General features: G+C 60.6%; 1 protein-coding gene and 1 long non-coding RNA gene across 5 annotated transcripts in view; one reads left to right on the forward strand and one right to left on the reverse strand.

Annotated features, from left to right (window-relative positions):
• TTLL10 (tubulin tyrosine ligase like 10) overlaps positions 1-16,835 on the reverse strand; it is a 60,142-nt gene that overhangs the window by 19,258 nt on the left and 24,049 nt on the right. Inside the window, exons 1-3 of one of the 4 annotated variants that reach the window (XM_058719506.1) lie at positions 8,177-8,505; positions 4,782-4,884; positions 3,175-3,333 (exon numbers count right to left, since the gene is read on the reverse strand). The exons of 1 other annotated variant lie outside the window; for it this stretch is intronic. The gene's annotated coding sequence lies outside the window, so the exon portion shown is untranslated. Of the gene's footprint in view, positions 1-3,174; positions 3,334-4,781; positions 4,885-8,176; positions 8,506-16,835 lie in introns of those variants that run through there. 2 more of the 4 variants (XM_058719505.1, XM_058719504.1) reach the window with 2 other exon arrangements.
• Positions 5,270-6,206, forward strand: LOC131505677 (uncharacterized). Its single transcript, XR_009258507.1, has 2 exons — positions 5,270-5,379; positions 5,922-6,206. It is a non-coding gene; the product is annotated as an uncharacterized LOC131505677 (long non-coding RNA).

Genomic DNA, 16,835 nt, shown 5'->3' on the forward strand with positions numbered 1-16,835 from the left:
AGCCAAACCCTTGACCTGAGTGATTAGGGCTAGTGGCCGCCAGCCTGGGCCTTGCCGGGGCAGCAGAGGGTGTGGGGGAGTGGGGCCCTGGTCTTTCCCTTGGCCTGAGCACAGAGCCCCCGTACTTGTCTTCCCTCAGGAACCAGTGCGCCCCTCCCCAGTTTACTTCCAGGGGCCCAGACCCCTTGGAGGGCCAGCCCACCGCCCTGGGTCCCTGTGGGCTCTGGGAAGGTGGCCCCTTGCCTGCACTGACACAAGAGCTCAAACTGCAAAACCTTGCCTCATAACCCGACAAACTGGATGGTATGGGTGCCGCCCCAGCCTTTCCCACGGTAGTAATGGCCTGGGGCTGGGCGCGTCACTGTGCCTCTGCAGCCCGGAGCAGGGCAGGAGGATCATTAACTTGCCATCCCCGAGGGGGCAGGTGGGCAGCTGGGGGCCTCTGAGCTGGGGGGTGTGCTGGGGGCAGGAGGCAGTGGCCCAGCCCTACCTCTGGGGCCAGGGAAAGTGGGGAAGAGCCCAAGCGGTGGGTGGGCAGTTGGCACCTTGTCTGGGGCCAGGCTGTGCTGCTGGACGCTGGGCCAAAGTTCTCCTGTCGGACTCCATGCAGCCTCTGGTACCTCTGCTTGGTTCCCGCGGGTGTCTGCATGGTCCCCACTTGGTCATCTGATCCCAGAGGCCTTCCTGGGCCGGCTTTACCCACCCCCACCCCCAACCACCACCTTCTTGATTGCTCTGGCTTCTTCAACACCGACAGCCCTCGTAGTTGACGTGTCCTGCTCCCCAGCCTCCTCGCACCTGCTACCCCCTCTCAGGGACGGTCCTCCTCTCCCGGCTCTAGAACTGTGCAAGTTGGCCACAGGTGCTCAGGAGAGACTTGGTGATGGAAGGAGGGAAGTGGGGGGGGTGGAGAGGAGGAAGGAGCAGGGAGGGGGCCTCCCCCAGAGCCCCCAGAGGTCCCCTCTTCCTGACTCAGCCTGCAGAGCACTTGAGCAATGTGCAGACCCCAGGACCCACTCGGAATTCTCAGGGGGGAAGAAGGGGCTTTGGGGGGTGCAGCCGTGAGACTGAGGGTGGGATCAGCATCCAGAAGTTTGGTTTTGGGGATAGCTCTAGACAGAGGACATCTCCACGAGCTTCTCAGAGGGGAGCAGCGGGGAGCAGGGTGGGGGCCTGAGAGCAGCTGAAGATTAAGGGCTGCCTGCCCCGATTCAACCCCATGTTGATGGTCTGGCACCTGGAAGCCACTCCTTGACTGCCCAAGCCTCCGAGATGGGCCTGTGGGGACCCGGTGGAGTCCTGAGCGTAGGCCCACAAAGGGAAGCAAAGGTAGCTTGTACCCCCCCGCCCCGCCCCTCGTGCTGCCTGGGGTGGGGGACAGTGTGGCCCAGGGAGGTGTCTGGGTGCACTACTGGCCACAGGTGCCCTTCCCTGCTCTGCGTTGGAGGTTTGGGGGTCTGGGGCTGTTTCAGTCTCGTCCTCCTCAGGACCCCCCTGCCTGGCACAGGTGGGGGGGTGGTGAGGGCTCTAGGTGGGGCTCCAGGGGGCTAGCTGGCTGCAGCCCCTGGGGGTTCTTCTGGCCCCACGGCAGTGCCAACAGCATGACTTCTGCCTCGCCTGCTCGCAGACCTTGACGGCCCCATCCACCCGTGGACCCGAGATGCACAGAAACCAGCCACCTCCGCACCTCTCACCCTTTATTACAACGATAATCCATTATGGCTGTGTATCCATTTTGACCCCCTGAGGGGTCAGAGGGCTCCCCCGGTCTGGGTCTGGGGTCCGGAGGCTGGGGAAGTCCTGCATGGCCCATGCCCTGTGGGGGACACGAGGGCCCTGGGCCTGGGCAGGTGTGCACTGCCTGGCTCAGGGCCACTAATGGGCCCGTAAAGGACCACGGGCCTCGCCCTCCACCCGGTGTCCCTCCAGGGGCCCCTCCTCCAGCGGTGGTCAGGCCATGGATGAACGGCATTACCAGACAGTATTAGACAATGGAACCCAGATCTAACCGTGTCTGGTAAGACGCCCATCAGCAGGCTGTGGTGCAGGAGGCCTCCAGTCAGCGGCAAACACTTCCAGGATGGCAGTGCCCTGCCCTGAGGAAGCAGTGAGACCCCCGACCATCCTGAGTCTGCAGAGTGGCCCCCAGAAGTCCCGTGACCCAAGGCAGCCCCAGCACGCAGCCACCCAGGTGCGTGTGCCTGTGGGTGTAGCTACGGAGCGAATGATCTGGTTTCCCTGCACTTGAACGTGAGTATGCTTACTGTGGCACCCTCCCCAGTTCCCTGAACGGCTCTTGGCTGGTTAATGAATAACGGTGAGGCCAGGGTCAGACCCCTCCTCCCTCCCTAGAGGCCGGCTGGGGACCCAGTACAGGGTGGGGTTCCCGGGGCCTAGAGAGGCCGCCCCTGTGCAAGTCAGCTGGGCAGGTCCGGAGGCTGGCATCCTGGCTTCAGATCAAAAAGATAAGACAAAGGGCCATCCCGGCCTCGCCGATGGCAGACAATGTTCCCATTCTCGACTGTGACACCGTGGGGGCTGGTTGGGGGAGTGGGAGACTCTGTTCTCGTTGGGAAACAGCACAGAATGTCTACTGCCCTCCGACCGTGGGTTTGGGCCGGGGCACCTGGACACACCGTTGTCCTTCCTGCATCCCTGGTTGACCAAGAGAGTGAGCTCCCCTTTGTAGAGTAAGAGTCCTGGTGTGAGAGAGGCCACCGCCCATGGCTGGCCTCACTTGACTGGGGCCTCTAAGGGTGGGGCCAGCTCCCACAGGACTGGCCATGGTGCCCTAGACAGCCACGGTGGGTGACCCTGTAGGGTGGACAGGAGGGGCTGCGAAGGGAAGGTGGGGGCTGCCTGTTGCCAACTCTGTGCCAGCCAGAAAATGCATTTCCTCAGGCGGCTGCTGACTGGGCCCAGTCTCCACTTCTGCTGACAGCCCTGAGTTCAGCCGCAGCAAACATACAGGGGCAGAGCAGGCGGGGCTGGGTGTGCGGGCCAGGGCCCCGGGACGAGGTTGGTGTCCAGGACATGACAGGTGGCCCTTTTCCGGTCCTAATGTCCCAATCCTCATGGTCTCTCCCCGGGGGTCAGAGCACCCTGAGAACTCAGCTCGGGACGGAGCCAGGGGTCCCCAGCCTGGGCTCAGTGGTACGGCAGAGGGGTACCAACCTGCAGGTGGGGGCTGCCCTGATGCGCTGGGCTGCACAGCGGAGACAGGCTGTCTGCCCAGCCCTAAGCCAGCTCTGGGCTCTTGGCCCGTCTTTGGAGTCCAGGAGCTTAGGACGGTGTGTCCTCGGGCCGCTTCCTGGCAGGCAGGCGGTGGGTCACCTTTGAACATCGTTACCAGACAGTGTTAGAGTCAAGCCAAGAAATCCAGCACTGTCCGGTAAGATGCCCACAGAGGCCCAGGTGCGCCTCGGCCCGAGGACAGGGACAGACACCTGGTGCCCACCCATGGGCAGGCAGGGTCCAGGTGGGAAGGGGTGAGGATCCCTGGGCAGGGAGGCCCGAGGGCTCCTCCTTGCTTTCTCCGGAGCGAGGAGACCTGGGGCTCGAGACCCAGGACCAAGGCTGGAGATGTTGCCAGTCTGCAAGGTGGCCCACCTGCCCTGGGGCTGTCTCGGGGCCACCCCGAGGCCCAGGCTGGGCCTTTGCCCTCCAGAGCCCTTTGTTGTGGCCCGCTCAGCCCACACCTGCCGGGTGTGGTGGCAGCACCTGCTGGGGTGTTGTGGGTAGGGCCTGATACCTGAGCGTCCTAATCCAGGATCCCTGGGGAGGGGGGGGGGGCTCAGTGCAGCTGCAGGACACCTTTCACTCTGGGGGGCCAAGAAGGGGCACTCAGACATGCCTGGGTCCAGGGGAGGGGTCACCTTTCTGCCCCACAGCCCCACCTGGCAGGAGGGGACAGAGGAACTCTGGGTGGGTGGGCCGACTCAGGGTGTCTGTCGGGGAGCTGGGGCCCGCGTGGGGCCTGCGTGGGGCCTGCGTGGGGAAAGGGAGGGGCCTGGGGCTGGGGGAGGGCGGCCCCGTCGCTGCGTGCAGGGCCCCGCCGTCATCATTACCAGGCAGTATTAGAGACCTGACACCATCCAATGCTGCCCAGTAAGATGGCGATGGCCGCCCCCAACTGGGTCTGGGGGCCGCCCCACGGGGGGCTGTGGTCAGCAGCCTGAGGCAGAACCATGTTTGTCCTCGTAGGGCATGGAGGGGGGAAGGGGACCCAGAGGGGTGGGGGCTCAGGAGAGTCCCCGGACATCCCGAGGCCATAGTGCTGGGCAGACACAGGGGAGCCTTGGGGGCGGTGGGGGGGGGGGGGGCGGCGCTGGGCCGCAGCACCTGGAAACCCCTAAAGGCCAGGACCACAGGGTGACCTCCTGCCCGGCCAGCCCTGCCCAACTCGGCGGGGCCATCGACTCTGGACGTGGCCCCAAGGAGGGACAGGGTGTCCTGCCTGCCGGAGGCAAGGACAAAGTGGTCCCAGGGAAAGGTCTGGACATCGGGCCCTGCCCCCTCAGGGTCAGGGTGAAGGTGAGTGCGTCTCAAACCCGAAGGGCTGCTGAGGCTGGACAATGAGCCTCTGTCTCCCAGACGCCGCCCCAATGGCTGTCTCCAGCCCGGCCCCCTGGTGCCCTTGTCAAGGGCGCGGAAGGGTGTTGGGACAAGGATGGAGTGGGCCATGGCTCTTGAGGCAGGACAGCACGGGGGGCCCCTCCTCAGCCCCACCCCAGCAAGCAGGGCGGGAATTCCCCAAGGCCCAGGCCCTCCACCTCGCTCACCGGCCAGGTCACAGGTGGGTCTGTCTGCCCGCCCCACTGCTCCGTGGCCCTGGGCTTCTGGCTGCTGCTGGCCGTGAGGTCCGAGGCCGAGACAGCGCTGGGCCTGGAGGAGGGAGCAAGGGGGTAGCCCCGCCCAGCCTGTGCCCAAGTACAGAACGCAGGATGAGCACCCCCACCACCACCCCGTGCCCGTGCGGGCCAGGCCAGTCTTCAGAGTTCAGAGTGGGGTCAAGGAAGAGGATGGCTCTGTGTCCGCACCTGGGGCCCTGCGTGGAACTGAGAGAACCCTGGCCCCCTGCCCTGGGGAGTCTGAGGGGTCCCATCCAACCTCTTGTCCCTTCTCTGTGACAGCTGACACCTGGACCTGGCGAGCGGGCCAGAGCAGCTCCTCAAGTTTTCCGGCACCTTCCACCCACAGAGGCTGTAGAGACGGGGTGTGGGGCCCATGCTGATTCTCCCCAGGCCACCTGCCTGACCACAACAAAGCCTGTCCACCTGCCTAGCCAAGGTTCACCTCGTTCTCCAGAGTTGTCCTCAGGAATAGCCAGCATTTCTCAGAGGACCTGACAGTGACACAGGCCCAGCGTTGGGGGGACAGGTGAGAAGCCTGTCCTCTGCATGGGAAGGCGGCTTCACAGGAGCCCGGACCCTCCGGGTGGCTGTGTCCAGGCTCGGAGGGTGGAGCCCATGGTCAGCCTCTTGCCCTGTGCCCCTGTCACCACCTGCCCCACTCCGGATCCACACCTCACCTTTCCAGGTGTGTCCCACAGACCCTGTAAAATCAGTGTGCTTTAGGGACGCAATTCTACCTCTTTCTGAGCTAGGCGAAACTGTCTCAACTGTGCTTTCAGGGCTGAGTTAAATTTCAGCTCTGCTCTCAGCTGCCAGGCTACAGGGGAAGGCGGTGGGGGTTGGGGGCCCGGTGTCCCTCCCTTGTAGCCAGCCCACTGTGCACAGACCGGCCTCCCACTGTGTGGCCTCTGGAACCAGAGCCCGGTGTCCCTGGTGTCCTTGGCCGAGGAGCACCCGAGGCCCTGGAGACCCCACGGGCCCAGAGCTGGCCTGGTGGCAAGCCAGGGGAACAGGCCACCCCAGCTGTCTGCTGCCCACCGGCTCATCAGCCCTGACACTGTCACCTAGGAGGTGAAGAGGTGCACGGACACAGAGATACATGGACAGAGCCGGGGCAGGCCGGTGGGCAGCAGAGTGCCCCCTCCTAAGTTCCAGGACACAATCCCACACTCTTCCTGAACTCAGAACCTGTAAGTCCACAAGGAGAGACCAGCACCTGGCCTTGGCCTCTGAGTGCAGCTCAGTGTGAGGTCGAGATCCCCGACCCCCCTGCGCCCACCCTGCGCCCATCCTGCGCCCGGGGCAGGTCCTACGGGCAGATACGAAAAGTGGAAATAAACCTTCCCTGTTTCAGAGCGACTAAATGGTGCTTTCTCGGCCCCTTGTTGGCAGGGAGTGAAGCCAGCGTTGTGTTCCCAGATGTGGGGTCTGGTTAATCGTCACCACTCTGAGCAGGCTCAGCTTGGGAAAATCAAGGAATGAATCGGGAGGCCCAGGGCAGCACCCTCCAGGCTCCTCTTTGCAGAGCGAGGGCCCCACCTGCCCAGCCCTTGGCGGGTCCCACCTGTACAGGCACGGGTGGGGTGGGCGGGGAACACGATCCCAGCGTGAAAAACTAACTTGCTGGTTAACCCGCCTGACGGGCCTTAATCAACGTTGAGGGCCGCACGGAGAACAAAGCGCTGAAACCCAACCCCGTGTACCGCGCTGGCCAGCGGGGCCCAGAGGCCGCGGGGTGGGGGCGGGGTGGGGGCGGCCGAGCGGGCCTGTCCACACGCAGGGCGTCTCTCCAGTGGCCTCCCGGCCGCCATTCCCCGCCATGTCCCCGCGCCCACGCTGGCCCAAACCCGAGAACAAACCGGATGCCCCGGGAGCGGGGGTGACTTCTGGGCGGTTTACCTCCTCTCAGATTCACCAAAGACATTCTTACCGACCCGTCTTGTGGACGAGGTATTTGCAAATTACCAAAATGTCGGAAAATTCACGGTAGACTGTGTCCCTGTTTTACATTTGCTTTGCACTTTCATAAACCTGCACTTATTCTGGCTAATTCGGCATGCTGCCAGCTGCTCTGACTCGTAAGCATCTCATCTGGGTTACTAGAAAAAAGCAAAACAAAACCGCCCTATTTTTCCAGATGCTCGGCCTAAGAAGGCCTAACATGCCCCCACTGGATTAATTAGAACGTCGTTTTCCTCTGCCCTACCAGTTTTGTTCATCCAGAACAATGGAACCTATATGATGCCTCAGAGAAAGTTAGCTTTATGTCACATCAATGTTATCACTTCCTAAACTTGAAGACCGTCTAAAAAAGCCAGCGATCTGGACTATAAAAGCTGCTCTCGGGGAGCCACGCGGCAAGTCCAGAGCTGGGTGTGTGCGGCTGAGGTAGCGAGGGCCGTACTTTGCCAGAACGGAGTGTTGGCGTGCTGTGATCGTTGCTACTTTGCATTTAGAGAAGAACCTTTGGAAACGCTTTCCTGCCCTGAGTAATGGTGTCAGGCAGGGGGCCGGCCTACACCTTCTCCAAGGTGCTTCCGGCTTTGTTGGCGCCTCAGACACAGGCGGGTGAGAAAGAGTCTGAATCCAGGCCAGGCTGGCCCTGGCCCCGAGCTCCAACCATCACCAGTGTGGCCTCTGGTAAAGCCAAGCCCTTCCCTTCAAGAGCAAATCCAGAAGCCCATGACGGGGCTGTGGGTGCCCTTGAGCCCAGGCCCCCAAGTGTTTCTTCCCCACGCCCAGCTCTGGAGGAATAAGGTACCTCAAGAACTGTCACATCAGTGGCCAATTTGCAAGCTTTCCAGAAGGTCCTGTCGCCAGGCGGAAGGCGGGAACGCTTACTGTTGGTGACCCTGAGCTGCGTGCGCCCCCCCCCCACCCCCCCACTGCCCCCGTGGGCTAGAAGACACCCACTGCCCACTGCTCATGCCTGCCGGACCCTGAGCGGCCCTGGCCAGCCCAAGACGGCTCTGAATCCAACACCCAGCGTGCTCGGCCCGAGGGGCCCACCTCCCCAGAGAGGAAGGACTACCCTTCCCCGGGCCTGAGCCCATCAGCCACCGTCGCTCAGAGTGTCCTCTCCGGGTCAGCCACTCAAGGGCCTCTCCCCACGGGCGGCCTCCTCAGACTCCTCCGCCTCCACCTCCTGCGCTTACCTGCCCCAACAGGTTCTGCGCCTGGAGGAGGAGGGTGGGAGGCCGCTCCCGACCCCAGCCTGGCGGCTAGACCAGCATGTCCGGCACTGTCCCTGCGCCCAGGGCCCCCCGCCTCCCCAGGCCTCAGGACAGACATCAGAGAAGCTTTGGCATAGTCACCCCAAGTACCTCTGAGCCTGTGGTGAGCGGCCTGGGTGCCCAGCCTGACCCCAACCGGGATCCAACCTTGGAGCAGCTTAGGAGGCCAGTGAACACTGCCCGCCTCCTGGAAAAAACCAGCTTCCTGCCTCCCTCAGCTGAGGCTCCTCACAAAGGAAAGACTTAAGTTCACACGTGTGCAGGTGGACAGATGGCCTGGTCTTTCGGGAAAGTTTTGAGAGCGACGGGGAACAATGGAGGCTGTGGCCGGGTCCTTCTGCAGCTGTGAAGGGCAGGGCAGGGAAGAGACGGTGGCCCCGGGCTCGCCTTACATGTAGGGCCTCACCCCGCCCCATGCAGGTGCCTGCTCCCTGCCGACCAATCTCTGCTCCTGGCCGCCAACAGGTGTGTCCCCCGGGCTCCCATAGGCCAGGAGGGAGGCAGCGACGTGACGCAGCAGCTGGGCGGGCAGCAGGCCCCCGCACACATTCCTGCCCCCCCCCCTCACCCAGCTCACCCGCCTGCCCGCCCGCCGGGGCCCAGCTTGAACAAAAACCAGGGAGGAGAGCTTCTGTAGGGGCTGCAGTGAAGTGTGCAGGCAGCTGGGAGGCCCAGGGCAGCAGCTACTGTCCTGGCCCCTGGGCACCGCCTTGCCGACGAGCCCGGGGAGGCGAGTGAGGTCACACGCCACACCCTCTGCTCTGCCCCAGGGGTGGCCCTGGCAACGGCCGCATCTCCCATTAACAGAGGGCCGAGCCTGGACCTGCCCCTCTCAGCTCTGGGCCCCCGGCCCCAAGCCGTGGCAGCAACGGCGGGGTCTCCTCTGCCTGAATCTCTCACGATCCCTCCCTTGGGTGCCCCCAGCAACAACCCTAGGGCAGGAGGCCACGGCACGGGGTGGGCGTGGGTCACATAGACTCACATGCTGGTGTCGAGAAGAGGAGCCCTTCTGGAGGGTGGGGGGCTGGTCTGGGGGCGGAGGTCGTGGCAACCCCTGTAAGCCCCAATTTTGGGACCCCGAGGCTAAGGGATGCAGGACTGCACATTGGGGTTTGCGAGGGTCTGGGGCCACGGCCGCAGGGTGGGGAGGAGCAGGGCCCCGGCCCCGTTTGGGGAGGCGGGTGGAGGGCACTCCCCGCGGAAGGTCCCGCAAGGACACGCAGCCCCACACGTGATTAGCCCCACCAGTGGGGATCCCAAAGGACCCAGCTGTTTTCCAGAACGAACTCTGGCAACTCCCCTGCAAGCCCCGATCACAAAGGGCCCGTCCCCGGGCTGTCGGCTCCCGGGTGTGCTTCAGCCCAGGGACTGGGCTTTGTGGGGCCTTGTCTTTCTGTCCAGGCTCTGGTCTTTAGACCCAGAGGCTGTCCTCCAGGGGTGGACGTGGCCAGGAGAGTGGCTGCCACAGAGGGCTCCAGAGGGTGCTGTCCCTGCGATGCCACCCTGTTGGCCTCCTGTCCCCACCACGCAGAGGGTCCCAGTGGAGCAACCCGAAATCCCTTGGGGTGGGGCTCCGAGTCCACTGTCCACCCTAGTCCGCTCCCCAGCCAAGCTCAGCCTGGCCTTCTGCCCCAAAAGAGCTGTGCTGGTGATGGGGGTATCTGAACCTGCAGGCTCCTCCCTCACACCTCCCGACGGGACAGCCAGGAGCTGGTCTGGTCCCCCTGGCCCCCGGCGCGGCATCTGGAGGCATCAGTGACCTCTGACCCTCTAGCCTCCAGCCCTTAGGGCAGTGCTGACCAGGGTGACCCACCAGGCACACCCCTCCTTCGGTTCAGGACCGTGAGGACCCCCACGCCCCCAATGCCCGCTCAGGGCGTCTGTGCTTGTGTGGGGCTCGGGTCAGGATGTACCAGCCAGTGGCGTCCGTGTCTTGGGGGAGACCGAGGCGTCGCCCCCTAACAAACCCAGAGGCGTTTGCTGTCGGAGGGGAGGAGGGGCTGCTCGCTGCTGACCCCCTTCTCGGGCTCACGCCCTGTCCTCCACACGCTACCCGTCCGCTGGTGGCAGGACAGCTTGATGCCTCTGTGCGTAGGAGCCACCTGGCTCTGCCCAGAGATGTTGGGGTCAGGGCTCGCGGGCATGGCGTGGCCAGACTTCAGAAGCTCCCAGGAGGACGAGGGCGGCTGGATGAGGCCCCACTCAGGTTTGGTGTCTGGGACGGCAGGGAAGGAGCCCCCCTGGAGCCGGGGAGGGGGACAGTCCCCTGAAGAGCGTCGCGGGGAGGAGGGCACCCGGAGTGAGGCAGAAGTGAACCCCCGCCAAGTCGCGGGCCCAGGTGGCGGCCGTCTTTCGCCTTTGTGGCCACTGCAGCGACACCTGGCCTGGTCTGACGACCCTGATCCTATTGCCAGCCGGGCGAGGAGGACACCGGACTTTGCCGTTGATTCCAGCGCTCACACATGCTCAGAGACACCTGGATCACAGTGAACTCTGACTCACGAAGGACCACACAGTTTTCTGCAGGAGGCTGAATAAAGAGCCTGTCCTGGGAGCTGCCCGAGCAGCCCACCGGCGCTGTGACTGGCCCGGGGCAAGAGCCCTCTGCACACGCTCCTGTCCCGCCCTGGACAAGGGCGCAGCAAGCTCGCTGTCCCGCTGAGAGGCTGCCCGCGCTGGCCGAAGCCGTGTCGCCGAGGGATGCTCCTAGCCCGGCAGCGGAAAGGCCAGGGAAGAGCTGGGCTTTTCCCGAGTGGAGGCCAGCTCCCTAAGCCGAGTGCAGGTGGGTCCAGAGTGGGCAGGTGGGCAGTGGGCTGTGGGCTGCTATGCCGCACGGCCAGCCGGCTCCTGGCCAACGAAACCTACATCGACCGTCCCCGCTGGCTGTCACTTTGAAGAGGAAGGTTCTGGTCTGGCTAAGCACCTGCTCTCTGACCCGACGGTGACACTCACCGTTCTCCTTGTCCTGCTCTGCTTGAGTCCCAAGGAGAGTAAAAATGACCCAAAGTCACGCTGTGGACCCTGCACCATCAGCTCCCTTGTGCTGGCAAAGGGGCCCAGGAGGGCTCGGCGCACAGGCCCGGCTCCCACACGTCAAACCTCTCGGCTTCAGACAAATGGTCAGTTGGGACGTTCCTGTGCTCCTGTAGTTGTCACAGGCAGCCCCTGACGACGAGGCTGGGCCCTGTGGACTCTCAGGCCCATCTGAACTCTGCCGATGGCCGGCTTCAAGACCCCGAGCCCGGGGCAGTCACTCCTGACCAAGCAGCCGTGCGCGGCCACCAGTTCTTGGCGGCAGCAAGATCCCAGCTCCTGCCCAGGGCAGGGGCGCTGGAAAGGTAGGCCTGGGACCCTTGCCCCCCACAGGTCTCTCTGGGACAGCATGCCCCCACCCCTCAAGGACGTATGTGGACGCGGCGGGGGGCAGTGGGGCAGGACCTGGAGCCTCTGGCCTCCTCCAAGGGGAGAGCCACAGTGGCCCTGCCCGCTGGTGCCTGAGCCCTGAACGATCAGCCTGGGGCCGCCCTACGCGGCACAACGGGCCCGGGTCGTCCTGGCCTGAAGGGCGGCAGCTGCAGTGTGTGCCAGGATCACCGGAGATGGAGACGGAGACACCGGTGGCTGCCAGACAAAGGTTCTGGCCCGGCCCACCTGCTGGGTGCGGACGTTGCCATGGCAGCAGGAACAGGGTGGGACAGGAGAGACAGGTTCTCTAGGGACAGGGAGGCCTGACCCGGGAGGGTGATAAAGGCCACCTCATGCTTGGGGACACAGTCTGGCTGGTGGCAGAGCTGGCCTGAGGGGGCCCAGCCTCCAGCCCCCCAGCCCTGGCTGCGGGCAAGGCCTGCCTGGGTGAGGCAGCAGGACAAAGGGCCATTGTGCTGTGGCTCCTGGCTACTTCCTGCATGGCAGCCAGCCACAGATGGCCTCAGGGTCTCCGCACCCAACCGAGGCTGACTTTGGCCCGGAAACCAGGCTGATGGGGGCTCCCACCTCCGTGCCAGGGGATTGCCAGCCGGCTGGGGCTGTGCTGGGGCAGGGGGAGGGCCCCGGAGCCTCCAGAGCCTTGGACTCGGGGCGGGGGGACTCTCCTAGCACTTGGCCAGCTCTGGGTTCTGAGGGGACCCGAGCTCAGAGACGCCTCTGCAGGTCCCTGCACCTCTGGCTGGCACCGGGCGCTTGCTTCTCTGCACAGGCTGGGGTCTTCCTGAAGCCCCAGGCTCCTCTGTCTGACTCACCTTCTGGCCACGGCACAGCAAACACCTGGGACAGGTGTGGCTGGACTCTGGGGGGGCCCTGCCAGCCCACACGTGCTCCTCTTGGGCAGCTGTCCCTGGGGTCAATGCCCCTCGTGGGAGGGGAGGGGGCAAACACTGCTAGTCACCTCTCTCTCTCTCTCTCTCTCTCTCTCTCAGGGGTGTGTATCTGGATGGGGGAGGGGCCCCCTCAGCACTGCCCTAGAAACTGGGAGAAAGGTCAAGTCACAGACTCAGCAGAGCCAGACCCTTATGTTCAGGGCTCAGACGTGGCGGTTCTGCGCAGGACAAGGGCTCCCCCACAAGGCACTGGCTCTGCCTCCTCAGGACTTCCCAGTGGTGTCGTTCCCAGCAACCTCGCCACCCCCCTCCCACTCTGAGCCAGCCGATGCAGCAGAGGCACCTTCCCCACCGCAGCGGGAAGGCCTCTGGCTTAGGTGCTCTCTCCTGCTGTGCTGACCGGGCAGCACAGCCTGGCACAAGCAGGTAGGCCCTGCCGTGATTAGACGCTGCACCGAGGGGGTCCTTCTTCACCTACCTTTTGATCTATTTCCACCCCTTCAAGCCCTGGCTCTTCTCACCTGAGACAAGGACCCAGGGACCTGCTCGCCACTCCAAGCTCAGAGCACAAAGGCTACAGCCAGAAAACCCCTCTCTTACCCCAAGGCACCACTCCAGCCCTGCCTAGCCCAGATGGAGGCCTGGTCATCACATGAGGCCTCAGACCTGCCCACAGATCAGGTTGAGTTAGCTCCGCACCGGGGACCCCTCTCCAAATCTCCTGGATAAGTCCCGGTCACCCCTTCCCCCACTCGCCTGTCCTGGACAATGATCCTAGGCCCCAGTGTCCAGGCAGGGCCTGGCAGCGACACCCTCAGCACCCTCAGGCCCTCCCAACTCTGATGCGTACTCCTGTAGTCTGACTCAGTCTTGACCTTGGCCCCTTCTGCCCGAGACCCTGAAAGCACCTGTGTTGTCCCCGAGCCTGTCTTCGCAGGGACCACACTCGGTCGTGCCATCCCGGTAACACTAGGCCAGAAGTCTGAAAACCTGTGTTTGTCGTTCTTACACACAGCCTCGTGCTAGGTAACTATTTGCCTGATCCTCGTTGTCCATTTCCTTCTTCTTTGGTGCTCGTCAAGAACCCATCCCTGTCTTCCACAGCAACTGGCACTGAGGCCCCTAGAGGCCTTTAGGATGTCAAGTCCCTTGGGCAGCGCTCAGACCTCCTTGACTTGGCCTGTTGGCAGCTGTCACTGTGTTCTCAGCACCTCCATGCCACTGGGTCACCAGAGCCCAAGGCATCCTGAGTCTCCCCATCTCTGGGAGGCAGTGCGTCAGGGTGCTAGTGCCATGGGAGGGGAGCAGATGCAGGCAGAGCAGAGACCAGGGGCCCGAGGACAGAGCCCTTGGCACCCCAACATCTGGAGTTTGGGGAGGACTCAGAACACTATTCCCCAGTGTCCTGTGGTTTCAGCTCAGACATGTGCTGGTTGTGATTAGGCAGGTGGAATTGGGGTGGGAATTTTTCAAGTGGAGATTCCACACTGGCTGTTGGAAGTCAGCAGAGAACCCAAGCAGGAGATACACCTGCTATCTCCTGCTGATGGTGGGAATGGAGGCCACAGTCAGGGTCCACTGTGCTGGGAGGAGTCCCAGGATTCCTGGTTGGGAAGTAGGTGATGGACTCACAGTGGAGACAGAGGAGCAAGAAGGAGAGTGAGGAGCCCCAAAGTCAAGGGCGAGACAGCCCCATGAAGGAGGATGTGGCCAGTATGGTGGCTATTGCCTCTCAGCAATAGTGGAAGGCGGAGGCTCTTAGGCCAAACCTGCTCATGGAAAACCAAAACACTAAGCTATCTTGCGAAAGCTTTGGTGAGCCATGGAACCGGTAAAGGGCATATCAGGCTGCAACCAAGGAAAATCGTGGCCTTGAGAGGCAAATGCACACAAAGCCCACTGTCCTGTTGGGTCAGATGAGAGTTATTGTTCTGACAGTCTTGGGGAGCTGGGGGACATAAATGAAAGTTCAGGGTGCCCACGAAGTGCAGAGGTGGGTCTAACAGGACACCTTCCCTACAGAGAGCTGGGAGCCCCAAGGTTTCCATTGAAAATGAGGTGTAAGTGCGGCTCAGTTCAAGCTGCAGGGATCTTTCTCAAGTCAAGGTGGTCCCAGACTAGGCAGGGCCCTGGTGGTTGGCAGAAGGAAAACAAATTGGGAGGGCAGAAGGAAAACAAATTTTCAAGTACAATGACTAGCACACAGTCAAAGATAACCAGGCATGCTAGAATATAAGACACCATGAACAAGAATCAGTAGAAACAACAGAGATCAGAAAGACTTGCAAGGACCTCAGATTTGGAAATTATCAGACACAGACTGAGAAAAAATTACTATGTTGAAAAAGAAAAAGATAACAAGTTTAATATCTGCAAGCAGCTGGAACTTATAATAATTATATAGTAGATTTAAAAAAAGCAAATGAACCCTTAGAAATGAAAACATGTAGTAACTACAATTTGAAACTCTATGGATAGGCTTAGCATCGGGTTAAAAGTAGCTGAAAAGAAGGGACACCTGGCTGGATCAGTTGTTGGAGCATGTGGCTCTTGATCTTGGGGTCATGAGTTCAAGGCCCACATTGGGTGTATAGATTACTTAAAAATAAAATCTTCAAAAAATAAATAAAATCTTTAAAAATTTTTAACGTTTATTTTTGAGAGAGAGAGAGAGAGAGAGAGAGCACGAGTGGGAGAGGGGCAGACAGAGAAGGAGACACGGAATCGGAACCAGCCTCCAGGCTCTGAGCTGTCAGCACAGAGCCCAACACAGGGCTCAAACTCCCGAACTGTGAGATCATGACCTGAGCCAAAGTCAGACGCCCAACTGACTGAGCCACTGAGGTGCCCCATCTTTTTAAAATCTTTATTTAAAAAAAAGTAGCTGAAAAGAAAATTGGGGAGTGGAAGATAGGTAAGAAGAAATTGTCCAGAATGGAGGCTAAAAATGGAAAAAAAAAAAAAGACATGAAAACTACAGAAGGGAGGGTAAGATATAGGGGTTTGTATAAAACACACAGAATTGAAAGAGAAGAGAATGGGGCGCCTGGGTGGCGCAGTCGGTTAAGCGTCCGACTTCAGCCAGGTCACGATCTCGCGGTCCGTGAGTTCGAGCCCCGCGTCGGGCTCTGGGCTGATGGCTCGGAGCCTGGAGCCTGTTTCCGATTCTGTGTCTCCCTCTCTCTCTGCCCCTCCCCCGTTCATGCTCTGTCTCTCTCTGTCCCAAAAAAAAAAAAAAAAAAAAAAAAAAAAACGTTGAAAAAAAGAAAAAAAAGAAAGAGAAGAGAATGGAAGACATTAATGTTTGAAAGGAAAGTATCTGAAAATTTTCAAGAACTGTTGAAAGACATCAAAATACGGATTCAGGAAGCCCAGTGAATCCCCCGTAGGATAAATAAACAGAAACCCATACCTTGCCATCCAAGTGAACCCTCCAGAAAACTAAGGACAAAACATTAAAAGCAGCCAGAGAAAAACAAGACTGGTCAAGAGTGGGAGTGACTGCTGATGTCTGGACAGCGCTGATGGAAACAGAGGACAGTGGAAAAAGAACTCAAAGTAACAGCAAACCAGAATGTCTTTCCTCAGAACAAAGATGGAATACAGCACAACAGACAAAAGTCAAGAAAGAAGAACTGGGAAAATTTGCCACCAACAGCCTTCTATAAAAGAACCACAAAGCATACACATCAGCAGGAGAATGATTCCAGGGAGAAGGTCTGAGGTGTTAAATGTGGGTCAATCTAAATTTACACTTACACGACAGCGATAATAACGATGAGCAAGTGAACTCGAAGATCATTAAAATTAAAGCACAAGACAATAAAAAATGTCCCACTGGTGGCAAAACTGCAGTTGAGTGATGAGTCACAGTGACAACAGGCCTCCCTGACGTGACATGGTGAGGAGGGCACTGCACCTCCATGGGCCTCCCCCAAACCCACGCCCCAGTCTAACCATGAGAAGAACATCAACGCGGCTTCCAGAGACACATCACCGGCACTTCTCAGAACTGTCAAGGTCAACAAAAACAAGGAGGAACTGTCACAACCCAGAGGGACCTAAGGAAATGTGACAACGAAACGTCAAGTAAGATCCTGAACGGGATCCTGGGACAGAAGGATCATGTTTCGGAGAAACTAAGGAAATCTGAATGAAGTGTGGACTTTAGATAACATTATCAATATCGGTTCGCTGCGACCGATGATTCGTAGTAGGTGCAAACTGCTAACGACGGGGGGACCTGGGTGTAGGAGCCTGGCACCGTCTTTGCAACTTCTCTGTATATCTGAAAATGTTGGAAATAAAAAGCTTATTTAAATATATTTTGAAGATTCCTGCCAGTGACCTTGGCAGGTGTCCTATCTGTGGCCTGGGACCGAAGCAGTTTGCTATGGGTGAGGTGTCAGGGGAAGGTGAGGAGATTGAGACGG

The sequence above is a fragment of the Neofelis nebulosa genome, chromosome 2 (assembly GCF_028018385.1).
Source record: "Neofelis nebulosa isolate mNeoNeb1 chromosome 2, mNeoNeb1.pri, whole genome shotgun sequence".
Taxonomy (NCBI): Eukaryota; Metazoa; Chordata; class Mammalia; order Carnivora; family Felidae; genus Neofelis; species Neofelis nebulosa.